The sequence below is a fragment of the Gadus macrocephalus genome, chromosome 23, assembly GCF_031168955.1.
Source record: "Gadus macrocephalus chromosome 23, ASM3116895v1".
NCBI classification, from domain to species: Eukaryota; Metazoa; Chordata; class Actinopteri; order Gadiformes; family Gadidae; genus Gadus; species Gadus macrocephalus.
In genome coordinates, this window is record NC_082404.1 from 7,320,649 (window position 1) to 7,333,043 (window position 12,395).

General features: G+C 43.4%; 1 protein-coding gene across 1 annotated transcript in view; it reads right to left on the bottom strand.

Moving 5' to 3' along the window:
* Positions 1 to 12,184, bottom strand: part of LOC132452326 (RNA-binding Raly-like protein) — a 93,212-nt gene extending 81,028 nt beyond the window's left edge. The window contains 1 exon segment of the mRNA XM_060044888.1: positions 10,867 to 12,184. The gene's annotated coding sequence lies outside the window, so the exon portion shown is untranslated.
* Between the last annotated feature and the right edge of the window lie 211 nt (positions 12,185 to 12,395).

Here is a 12,395-nt window from a genome sequence, read left to right on the forward strand (position 1 = left end):
TAAATGTATACTGTTTCTCTCTACATATAGACGGTATATATACACATTTATTACACGGTGTCCTGTTTGCCCTGTCGGGGCTTATTTTACCGATAATGACCGGCGTACTGTACATTATCCCTTACATACACTGTCTCTCTCTATGTAGACTGTATGTACATTTAATTGTGTACTGTGTCTCGTTGTGTTCTATTTCTATGTTTACCATATTTTTTAACCAGGTTTGATTAATTATAATCTAACCTATCTAATTAAAAAAATGAAAAGTTCAACAGAATGAACCGATAATGGGAGAGATAGCTGGATAGAAATATAAACAGGGAGGAAGAAACTCATACACAGACAGGGAGGAAGGGAGGGAGGGAGGGAGACGGACAGACAGACAGTGAGGGAGGGAGAGAGGGAGGGAGGGAGGGAGAGAAGGAGGGAAGGAGGGAGGGAGAGAGGGAGGGAAGGAGGTAGACCGACAGACAGGGAAGGAGGGAGAAACAGATACAAAAACAGGGAGGGAGGGAGGGAAGAAGGGAGGGCGGGAGGGAGGAAGGGAAGGAAGGAGGGTGACGGACAGACAGGGAGGGAGGCAGGGAGAGAGGGAGGGAAGGAGGGAGGAAGAGAGGGAGGGACGGAGGTAGACCGACAGGGAGGGAGAGAGAGAGGGAGGGAAGGAGGTAGACCGACAGGGAGGGAGGGAGGGAAGAAGGGAGGAAGGGAAGGAAGGAGGGAGACAGACAGACAGGCAGGGAGACAGACCTTCTGACAGACATAGAGGGGAGGGGGGCGGACAGACAGACAGACAGACGGACGGAAAGGGGAGGGGGGCGGGCGGACAGACAGACAGACAGGCAATGAGGGAGACAGACAGGCGGTCACACTACATAAAGATCAGGTGGGTTTGACCCCAGGCTAACCCTCTCATTATCGTTCAACACCCTCAAGCAGGTGAGGCCCACCTGGCAGATTGCCATGACAACCAGCTGATGCTCTCTCCTCCTGCTCTTCCCTCTCCTCCTCTTGAGTAGAACCAGCTTGGTGCTGACCCAGGCTGGGGGTTGGGGCTGGGACCCTCTGTATTGCGGTCCCAGCACTCATAGGTTATCTGCCTCACTTGCTCTGTTGGGCCAGCCATCTGCCCTGCACGGCTCACCTGCTCTAGTGGGTCGCAGACAAAAGAGGCGGCCTCAGCCTCCTGCAGACAGAGAGACATACAGACAGACAGACAGACAGACAGACAGGAAGACAGGGTCCCTTTGGTCTGCATGTCTGTCTGTCTGTTTGCTTACTGCTCCCCTCTCGCCAGGCCCGACCATGTGACCCACAAACATGGTCACTGGTAACGAGGTCTGCCACATACGTTAACGGGATGACTAATTAACTAATCGTTAATTAATTAGCATTATAATGAAGTGCTTATTAGATGGTACATAGACAGAATCGTTGAGAACGTTTTAGACTTAATCAATATAAGGTCGTGGGGAGACGAAGCTCTGTTTGTTTGTATATTTTATTTACGTGACCATATTTTTGATATATTTTTAATTCTTACTGCACCCTATTATTTATTAAGGATATTTATGAAAAAAAGGCACGTATGTGCTTTATATATAATAATATGTACCCTTAACCTGGGTAATTTTGGCAGAACATTAGAAAGTAGTAGGCTATATGCATGTTGATGAACACATATTTCATAATTTCCGATTCCCTGCCAAATGACGAAACAGACTATCTGACTTAACGAACAAATGAAACTAACAAATCAAACTAACGAATCGTGATAGTGAACAGAACTGAAAGAACTGATTCCCGGAAAATAATTGTTTTGCCCATCCCTACTTGTCACTGTATTCACTGTCTAACTCCTACCTGCTTCTTGATGACCCATCTCTCTACTGTCTAACCACTGCCTGCTCCTCCATAACCTGTCTCTGTACTGTCTAACCCCTGAATGCTAAATAATATCCTGTTTCTGAACTGTCTAACCACTACTTGCTCCTAAATTACCTGTCCCTGTATTCAATTTCTATCCCCTATCTACTCCTTAATGACCTGTCTCTGTACTTCTAACCCCTGTCTGCTAAATAATATCCTGTCTTTGTACTGTGGTACCCCTACCTGCTACTTAATGGCCTGTCTCTGTACTGTCTAACTCCTACCTGCTACTTAATGGCCTGTCTCTGTACTGTCTAACTCCTACCTGCTCCTTAATGACCTGTCTCTGTACTGCCTAACTCCTACCTGCTCCTTAATGACCTATCTGTACTGTCTAACTCCTACCAGCTCCTTAATGACCTGTCTATGTATTGTCTAACCCCTACCTGCTCCTTAATGATCTGTCTCTGAACTGTCTAACCCCTACCTGCTCCTTAATGACCTGTCTATGTATTGTCTAACCCCTACCTGCTCCTTAATGATCTGTCTCTGAACTGTCTAACCCCGACCTGCTCCTTAATGACCTGTCTATGTACCATCTAACCCCTACCTGCTCCTTAGTGACCTGTCTCTGTACTGTCTAACTCCTACCTTCTCCTTAATGACCTGTCTATGTACTGTCTAACTCCTACCTGCTCCATAATGACCTGTCCATGTATTGTCTAACCCCTACCTTCTCCTTATTAACCTGTCTCTGTACTGTCGGACCCTTACCTGCTCCTTAATGACCTGTCTTTGTAACACGCCATCAATGAAAGTGTCGGCTAAATATATGCTAAATAATGCATATCAGTATCATGCAACAACTTTTTATCGTTATGTAACTGCTGAAAGTATGTCATCGCTTCATTACATTATTCCCTGATGTAATTGAATCTGTAACCACGGTTACGCTCCATTAGAGCCCCAACTCATTTAAAATCTTTCCGAATACGTTCCTGAATAAATCATTACTTTATAATCCATCATTAACTAATGCTTAGTTAACATTCAGGACAGACATTTTGAAGCGGTGCCATTGTGTAAAAGTAATTTTGTTTGTTTAGCTTAAGTCGAACAATGATAACTTACATTAAGATTATTTAAGACTCAAGTCAAGCAAATATTATTTTGTAACCGTCAAATGACTTTAGGTATTTAATCACAACATTTCCAGTCTGTTAAGCCCGTAGGCTTTGGAAACCCCATCACATTGCATTTATTGTGCTTTTATTAATGATTAACCAAATAACCCAATGTTGCCATATGAATAGTTTATTACCAAAAATTAATTCCCCTCGGTCTAACAGGTTTTTACGTTTTTCTCGTTTTAATCCATCAAGATCATTTATCAACCTAAACAAAAGCTTTACAAAATATACAGACAAAACAATTCCCTAAACATCCATTCATCATTTATAACAAATTACATTAATTTCACAAAGCTTTCTGAAATGAGGCCGGGAAAATACCAGGCCGAGTATAAATTTGAGTCATTCACGATCCTCGATTAATCTGGACGGGGATTAAAATGTCACAGAGACCTTTCCACAGACTGGTGAGGATAACCGAAGACCAACGTCATCCCCGAGACGCCCTAACCTTTTTTCCTATCAAAAGTATTTCATAAGCGACTAATGGGAATTGTTGGGTGCAAAAAATGTTGATCGATGTTTGATTTGGCTTCTCCGCTGCATGTGTTACGTCAGAGAGTGACCTTACTAGTTGTTTTCAGGGGGGAGGAATAGGTTTGTGTTATCGTCATCACCAAATAATTAATTAATATGATGATGATCAACCCTTACTTTACTTATGTCCTCTCCTTTCACTCACTCAAACTCCCCCCATTCCCCACATGCACAACCGCCTGCGAGTTCACACCCCTTAAGGGCCCCTATTTGACCACCATTACGAGAATGGCATGTCACTACTTAAGCCTAGTTTCGATCCAAGACTGGCATGAAACTGCTTCAAATTGGCGTCTGCTTGCGAAATAATCACGCGATAACGTTCTGAAACTGGGCCGTTTATAGTACTGCAACAAGCAGCGGTGTGGCGCGGCAATTGAGCGGTAGAAAGCCGGTGCTTATGCTAACGCTATGCTAGGAGTTGCAGGCTAGAGACCGGTTGGTTATGCTAACGTAATGCCAGTAGTGGGAAGCTGTTGATACCTCGGCTCATCAAAAGAACATAACAAAATCTTCCCGGAGTCTATTTCACCCGGAGAGAGATTGATGAATGACAACTGCGAAAAGTTGCGCTTATGGTAACTGGAGCCAACAACATCAATGCTGTGTTTATCCGTTTGTGTTATATCTTATCCCGTTTTAATATAAGTACAGTCACTTATTTTTGGTATGCCGCAAACAGGTCACTGTGTTGTCAATGTGGCACAATATCCACCCTGTTTAAATATCAGGGTAGAGATATATCAACACCCTCCATAGTTTCCAAAACCAGGTGCTGCCAATCGGGATACGAGCCATTACAAAGTATTTCCATTTGTGACATCACACGAGGGCGTGTCCAACGGCGGGGCAGTGATGAGTGGTGAGCTGTAGAAAACTGCTCTGGCTGGAGGTGATCCGTCTATCATAGTATGCACTGCCACTTGGGATGTCATAAAGAGACAGTGCGGGGATCGGCATGGCTCAACTCTAATCAACCTGACAGCTCAAAGTAAAAATAGAGGCCATTTAATAATTTGTGGATTCACTAAAGATAAACCTGTTGTGATCCATTCACCCTGCGATAATCTAATTTAAAGTCATGGTTCAACTGTATGTTATTTCAATATTCCTCGTTAAATCTTTGCTTATAAGCCCTGTTAGCATGAGCTGCAGGGCAAATAGAGCCCGGGTCCTTATGCTACGCTAAGCTTCTCATGACACTATGACACACAGGCACAGTCCTTTCTTGAAAACTAAATGTGTGGGGTTCAGCTCTCTGACACAACTATCACTAGAGACCATTTGTGTGTGGTTGCCAACTCATGTTCTGCGTGTGTTTGTTTGGGTCTAAGCCCAATGCCCTATTTGTGTGTGTGAGCGTTCCCAGTTATGTTGGTGTATGTGTGTGTTTATGCACGTATTTGCATGTGCGTTTGTCTGTCTATGTCTTTCTACCTGTGTGTGTGTGTGTATGTATGTCTGCCTGTGTGTGTTTGTGTGTGTATATGTCTGTGTGCATGTGTGTGTGCACGTGTTTGCGTGTGTGTGTGTTTCTGTCTGCCTGTGTGTGTGTGTGTGGAGTTTGTGTGTGTGTTTGTGTTTCTGTCTGGCTGCGTGTGGGTGTTTTCTATACCAATAACTTTTAATGCGCAAGACTCATGCCCTGCAGTTGTCATTATTTTCATCTACATAATTAAAAATACAGGACAATCATAGATCGGTTGGTGCTCTCTACAATTCATCGAATTATTTGAGCAACACTGCCTTGTAATATACACTCTGAAACTCTAATTTGTGATGCCATGTCATGTCCTGCCAGGTCTGTTGATGACATTCTGATGAAATCAGTGGAAGTTTCAGCCATCAGTCACCGCTGCGCTTGATGGTGAAGCTTGAGAGGAAAGGTCCCTGGGGCATTTGCGAACATACGTTTCTTGCCAGATGAATGAAATAATTGACTCTATGAAACCCCCTGTTCCGAAGACTGTGGCCAGAAAACTGGACTTAATTGAGAAGTCTCAACCTTATCTTTTCCAATAGAAATGATATGCTGATGTAGTTGTAATGAATGGAGAGAAACTAAGGGTCAGCCACAACCCTCACTTCCATGTCATTGTTATGCTAGCGATAAACAAGACAGGATTTGGCATGGACACAGTAAACATTTCCCTGCCAATGTGCACGTTTTAAAAACTGTTTAGCGATGGAATTTTTTCATTCCCCATCTCTTTTTATTGACAAATGAATTACGTTGGTGAGTAAGTTAATGGTGTGATACAAATTGAACTGCAAGCATAAAAAAAAAAAATATATATATATATGCATCTCATTTTTTTTTCTGTGGTTTAGGACAGATAAAGAGGATGATATTATGCATGCATCCGAGCGAAGATTCATGAGGTGATTACTTAGCCGCACAATACACCCCTGACTGAAATCATTGAAGAAAGCGAAAGCTCCATCAATTCCTAAGGTTAAATTAGGCGTGAGTTATACGGCAGCTCCAAGGTTCAACAATTGAACAGAGTCTTCCGGAAAAAACTTGGATACTCTATCCGACAATTTCGACAACATGTTCGCTGGAGGGGTAGGGGATGGGTCACTTGGCATAATTGAGACTGGGAGGGGGGGGGGAACTTACTTTTTGATCCGATGGTTTAATTGCCCAGAATATGAAGCAGGAGATTCCCACCCACACTTATCAAATTAACAGCTCAGAAAAAGGAGGACAGTAATGTACTTAGCGCTCATTTAAGTGGAATCGGGTCACAGCGAAAGGTAAGCTGTTTATCTGCCACCGTGCATTAGCAGAGGAGGAGGGCGAGGAGGAGAGGAGGAGGAGGAGGAGGAAAAATGCTAGGAACGGAAAACAAAACTAAAGTGCTTTTTCTTTATGATTTCCCTCATTATGCCTAATCATGACGTCCCGTGGATAGAACTGGTTCATGTGAGTGCATGAACGACGTCAATTGCATAGGTATCAGTCTTTTATCATCAGCCATTCTAGGTCCACTTTCACTGGCACAATGAGGCGTGATTTAATACAGGGAGTACACAGAGCCAGAGACTCTGTGGTTTAATTGACCCATATTATACCATATATGTGACTCATGGATACCACATGGGTTTTAGACAGGGGGGATGAGAAACACAGCAGAAAACACTGCATCTTGCTATCTATATATAAGCTCAGGTCTATTGTTGAGCAGTATTTCACTCACTCGGTTGCTATGCAAAATTTTGTCACTCACTTTGTCACATCACACAGATCACTATGAGAAGGTATGGGCTCAGAGCATCTTGTTCAAGGACGCCTACAGGTGAGGCTATGGACATTGGGGATCGAACCCGGAACCTTTCTACTGGGGGTCAAACACCGTAACCTGAACTGGTTATTAACAAAAAACCTATCTGTCCATTTAAACTGAAACCAGCAGTTTTTTCCACATGCATGGTGAGCACAGCACTTAATACCATGTGGCAGCAAAACTTATTTTTAGGTTGGCAGCCTTTGTGCACGGCCTGATACGGTGATGTGTGGTGACGCAGACAGTACTAGTAGATGCATTTTTCATGATCTCCGCAGACAACTACAGTGATGTCATGAAGCATGTGCGTCCATGCGTGTATTGAGAGGGGCCGATCGCCAACGGTTCAGTGAATAGCCTCTATTGCTAATAACAGGCATCTACTTCAGTGTTGGGATCGTTAAAAGATGATCACTAATTATTTTATGTTTGGCTTTTAAACAGTACAGCAATACAGTCCAATGTTCTGTTTTTAATACAACTAGCTTTTGACATTTGTTATGACAGTTCATTATTTATTACAGTTTATTATTCAGTTACATTTCAGTTAGAGTACATCTCCAGTGGTCCGCAGAATCGTGTTCAGGAGAATTGCCTCGCTTTAATGAGGAGCTCGACTAGATGTGAATCTATAGGCTCCAATACACACGGGCACACAGCCCCACATAAAGACCAACACATACACACAAACACACACACACATGCACACACACACACACACACACAAACACACACACATTAGTAACTAGCGCCTAGCCAGGTGTGTTTCCATGCTCCTGCGGCCACTAAGACCTCCACCTGTACGATGGTGTTATTCCTGAGCGTGCAGGTAAGCTGCCCATACACACACACACTCACGGACACAAACCGTCTAGCATGTGTCCACGCGCACACGTCTGGCACCGGCCTGGCTGGGCGCAGATAAGCTCACGAACGGCCCGGGGGATGGGGGGAGCAACGGGGGAGGAGGGGGGGTCGGTGGCGCGGGGGGCAGACTATCATAACACTCGGTGGGCCAACTAGTCCAGGAGCTGATCCAGCGGAGCCTGAGAGAGGAGCACTCAATCCCTACTAGAGGCTACTAACACACACACACACGCATACATATATTATATATATATATACACACACACACAAACATATATATTATATACGCACACATAATATACAAAGACACACACACACACATACACACGCAGCAGAAACACATATACACGCATAATACATGTACATATATCAGCATACAAACACACTAACAAACATTTACCCACACACCAACCACACACGTGTATAAAACACACACACACACACGCACACATTTACTCATTATACACAAACACACACACATGCACACAAATACAGATGCAGGAACATACATATTGACACAGACAATCACATTCACACCCCACCATACACGCACTGTGAGACCAACTACAAGGAAGTGGATCGGTTTTTGAAAAAAATTAATCAGAATCTGTCGTTTGGCGGTCCATTTATCAACCAAATATCAAATGTTATTATTCCTGAAATTAAAAAGAAACACACATTTTCTTTCTTTACTATGTTTACTATAATGTGTTTTAAGCTTTGGTAAACCAGCCAAAAACAAGCCAAAGTAGGCTACTCGAATTGGGAATTGTTCAATGTTGATTCGATAGCCTGATTTTTATCAGAGGTTATGACTGCTTATGGTTCAGAAACCATAGATTGACCACACCGAGCCAGGTCCCATCATAACCTATCAGATAGACAGCTGACTAATTACCAACTGTCTCCAAATTAGTATTCATGAGCACGCTACATAACCTTCTGCCATTTAAAAATGGACAAATATATATTTTTTAACAAAATAAAATTTCAGGGACATTTCCGGGGAGAGCTCAAGCTGGGGACAGGCAACCAAAAACTGGTTTTGTCCCCAAAAAACAGTGATGTCTGGTCAACCTAGAATACATATCAGTTGGTGACTGATATTGCATGCAAACTATTTATAGATAAATAGCTTTGTTACCGATATGTATGCTAAATAATAGTAGACATATCAGTTGATAACTGATATTGTGTTCTAACTGTAAGCATTTAGAACGGTTGGTAACTGATATTGTATGTTAACAATAGAATTAGGTATGAGAGCCAGATAGTGTCCTTTTCTTAAGGGACTCAACTAGACTTCAGAAAACTCAGGAGCATTACCTCCCAGTGAATATTATGGTTTGATTTAAGCCTAGTAACTACACAAGAGCACATGGTATAAAATGTGCGAGACATCTCTCCTTTTGAGCCTCGAATCAAACCAGCCGGCTGCCATAACTACAATAACACGTCTTAAAATAGAGAGACGCAGTAATCAAACGTGATTATAAACCCCATATCTCCATTCATACAGCAGCCGGATGGAGCCTCAACGCCTCACAGCGGGTTCAGGGAAACATAGTCAGCGGTTGGGGTGCATTTGGGGTGCAGATTAAGTAGCAGGATTAGCATTTGGAATAATATCAGTCAATTAATGCTTTAGTATAATGAGTGTAGTATGGGTCTTTACCTATTTTATCCTTATTATTTGCACTGTTTAGTCATTTAGCAGTCGCTATTATCCGAAGTGAGTTCCAGGGAGTTCAGATGCATGTCATTGAGGAGCAGGAAGGGCTTAGGAAGTTTTGCTGAGGGATGCCTACTGGTAGACTGTCTACATTGGGGATCGAATTAAGAACCTTATGGCTAGGATTTGAACACATTAAACAAAAGACTCTGCTTTCGCTATATGGTGCCCACGTAGGGTTACCGCATACAAATGCTTTACAATGTGTTCATTCACATGTTAACTGTTCTTATGGCAATAGACTGAATGGATGAGTTCCTGGTCTGATGTGTGCTGTGGTGATCTGTTAAGGCATGCACAAGAGTCCTCAATGTCTATCGCTTACCCAGGATGAGGTAAACATTGCTACCAAAGGCTACCAGAGCCACATTTTGAAAAACAGAGAAAGAAATAGATAGAAGTATAAATGTAAATGTACATGACACTGTTATTTTCCCCTGTCTATCTGAGCCAACATTTACATTTAGCCAAGCTGCATTTTTTGTGCTGAGTTGGTAGCAGGTTTTCTTTTTCGGCCACAGTCTTATTTTACACAACGTCAATGATCCTTTAGTTATTCTTGCCCTTTGAAAGATTAAACTATATTTTAGACCAGTAGCTCAATCTATGCTTTCATCCACTGCAAAGTCTCTATTTTTCTATACATATAAATCCCTGAGTATTTATGAATCCGGGCCTCACTCTAATCTCTGTGAAAGCCGATTTAGGTCCCCTCCACTAAAAGGCTACTTTAGAGCCCCAGAAATCTGCCACCCGTGACAGACTACACCATGATTAGGAAAGCTATATCCCTGACCGCTCACTCCCTCACCCCCCCCCCCCCCCCCCCCATCTCACACATCCTTCTTTCAACGGTGACAATTTGCCAAAGTAGCCTAGCCTGTAGCTGCCACTGCGTTGCGTTTTGGGCGCACAGTGAGAAGCGGGATCGACTTCGGACAGAGTTTATCGCGCACGACATCTGGGATCGCAACGCGATTACATTTCGAAGGACCCGAGTAACGACTTACTAAACATCCGGTCCTGAAGACGGGACTGCCTCAGCCAGGGCTTTCCAGAGGGTGTAGAAAACACACTCTGTTTGGGTGAGGGGGTTGTACACTGTTCTGAACAGATAGTCGACTTATGATGCATTCAGCTTGAGTATAGACTGCATAACCTCGATGTAACATTGATAAAGAAAAAACCCTAAGGATTAGGATCAGCCTACACCTGCTACCATTTGCCGAGCCTTATGAATGAACACGGCAGCCACAATGTGTACATCGTCACCTTATTCTTTATTGTGAATGCAGTTATAGTATATATATAGCCTATATATAGATAGATCGATAGATAGATAGATAGTACTGTAAACCGTGCATCACTTCTTATTATATACCTGCGAAAGAAGAGTGTCTGTTCATCGCCTTGCGGGTACAGAAAACAAAAACGCATTGAAACTCTCCCAAGAATCAAAACTCCCCGCGTCCACCCAGCACCATCTAGTAAAAAAAAAAAAAAAGAGCGACATCCAAAAATATTCGATACGGCTATCAGCAAAAGTATAACGAAAGGGGGGTAGGAAAAAAATTAAAAGAAAACAAACAAAAAATACAAACAAACCTGTGCGCTTACAGCTGCAAGAAAAGTATCGCGATAAGACGTTCGGAGGACGCCAGCAGGTTTAAAAAGGAGGACCCGAGCGGATCAAAGAGGGAACAAGGTGAAAGCAAACCGGGGGGGTCGAGCCGACACACCGAAGCCACAAAACTCCACGGCCATCAAACAACATCGCAAAATGCAAAGCAAAGGCATATAGCAACAGCAAAAGTCGACAGAAACAAAAAATAAAAATGTTCCAAAACCACCATGTTTTTTAGAAAAAATAAAAATAAAAATATTATATACTGACCAAAACCTGTCTCGGGGTTCAGACCCCGAAACCAAAACCGCAAGCAAGTCAATGCTTTTTTTTTGCTCTCTCTCCTGTGTGTGCTCTCGGAGCCTCTAACGCACCCGTTCACCCTGCGACCAGAATCACTGCATGCTAAAAACTTGAAGCCTGGATGGAAAAATCGCTCAAAACCACCACCACTTCAATTCTCACGTCAAACACCAGCGAAAGGAGGAAAAATAAAAAAAAGGGTAGCAATTAAAAAGACAAAAAAAATGCTTACAAAAAGCCATTGAAAGGTACTCACCGAACCGGGAGTAAAATGTTGCAATAAAAATGTGATTATGGCTCAAAACAGACAGTATGGCGGTGAAAAGGCGAAACGCTGTGCTTTCTCCTCTAGATCTCTCCCTCCACTTCTGTCATGTGACCGATGATTCCCAGCGACTCCCAGCAATGAACCGCACAACAGCTGACGCCGAATGCTCTCCGCTCCGCACCGGTCCGAGAGGTAGTCCTTATCATCCTACACTCACTGACTCAACCGCTCCTGCCTTTTTGCCTCACATTCTCTCTTCCCTTCTCTCCTCCAAGATGTTGATGTGTGCTGAGCTCATTCGCGGTGTCACCAACAACGTAACATCTACGCGATTCTCAACCTTTTTCTCCTCGTTTTTTCCGTTCTCCTCCAAAACATCGAACACACACACACACACACACACACACACACACACACACACACACACACACACACACACACACACACACACACACACACACACACACACACACACACACACACACCAACGTGGTGTCTCTTTTGCGTAGCAGTCCTCCACCGCCCCCCCCCGGACACCCCCCCCTCCCTGTTTATTAACGCGACCGAAAAAGAAAAGAGTGTACTGTCTAAAAGAGTGTAGACAGTTTTAGTTTGTTGGAGAGCGGTTGCTTCGTGACGTTGGAGAGGGAGAGAATATGAACCGTGAATGGCTGCATTGAACTAATCTGGTGGCTTCCGCGGCTCAGACCAACGC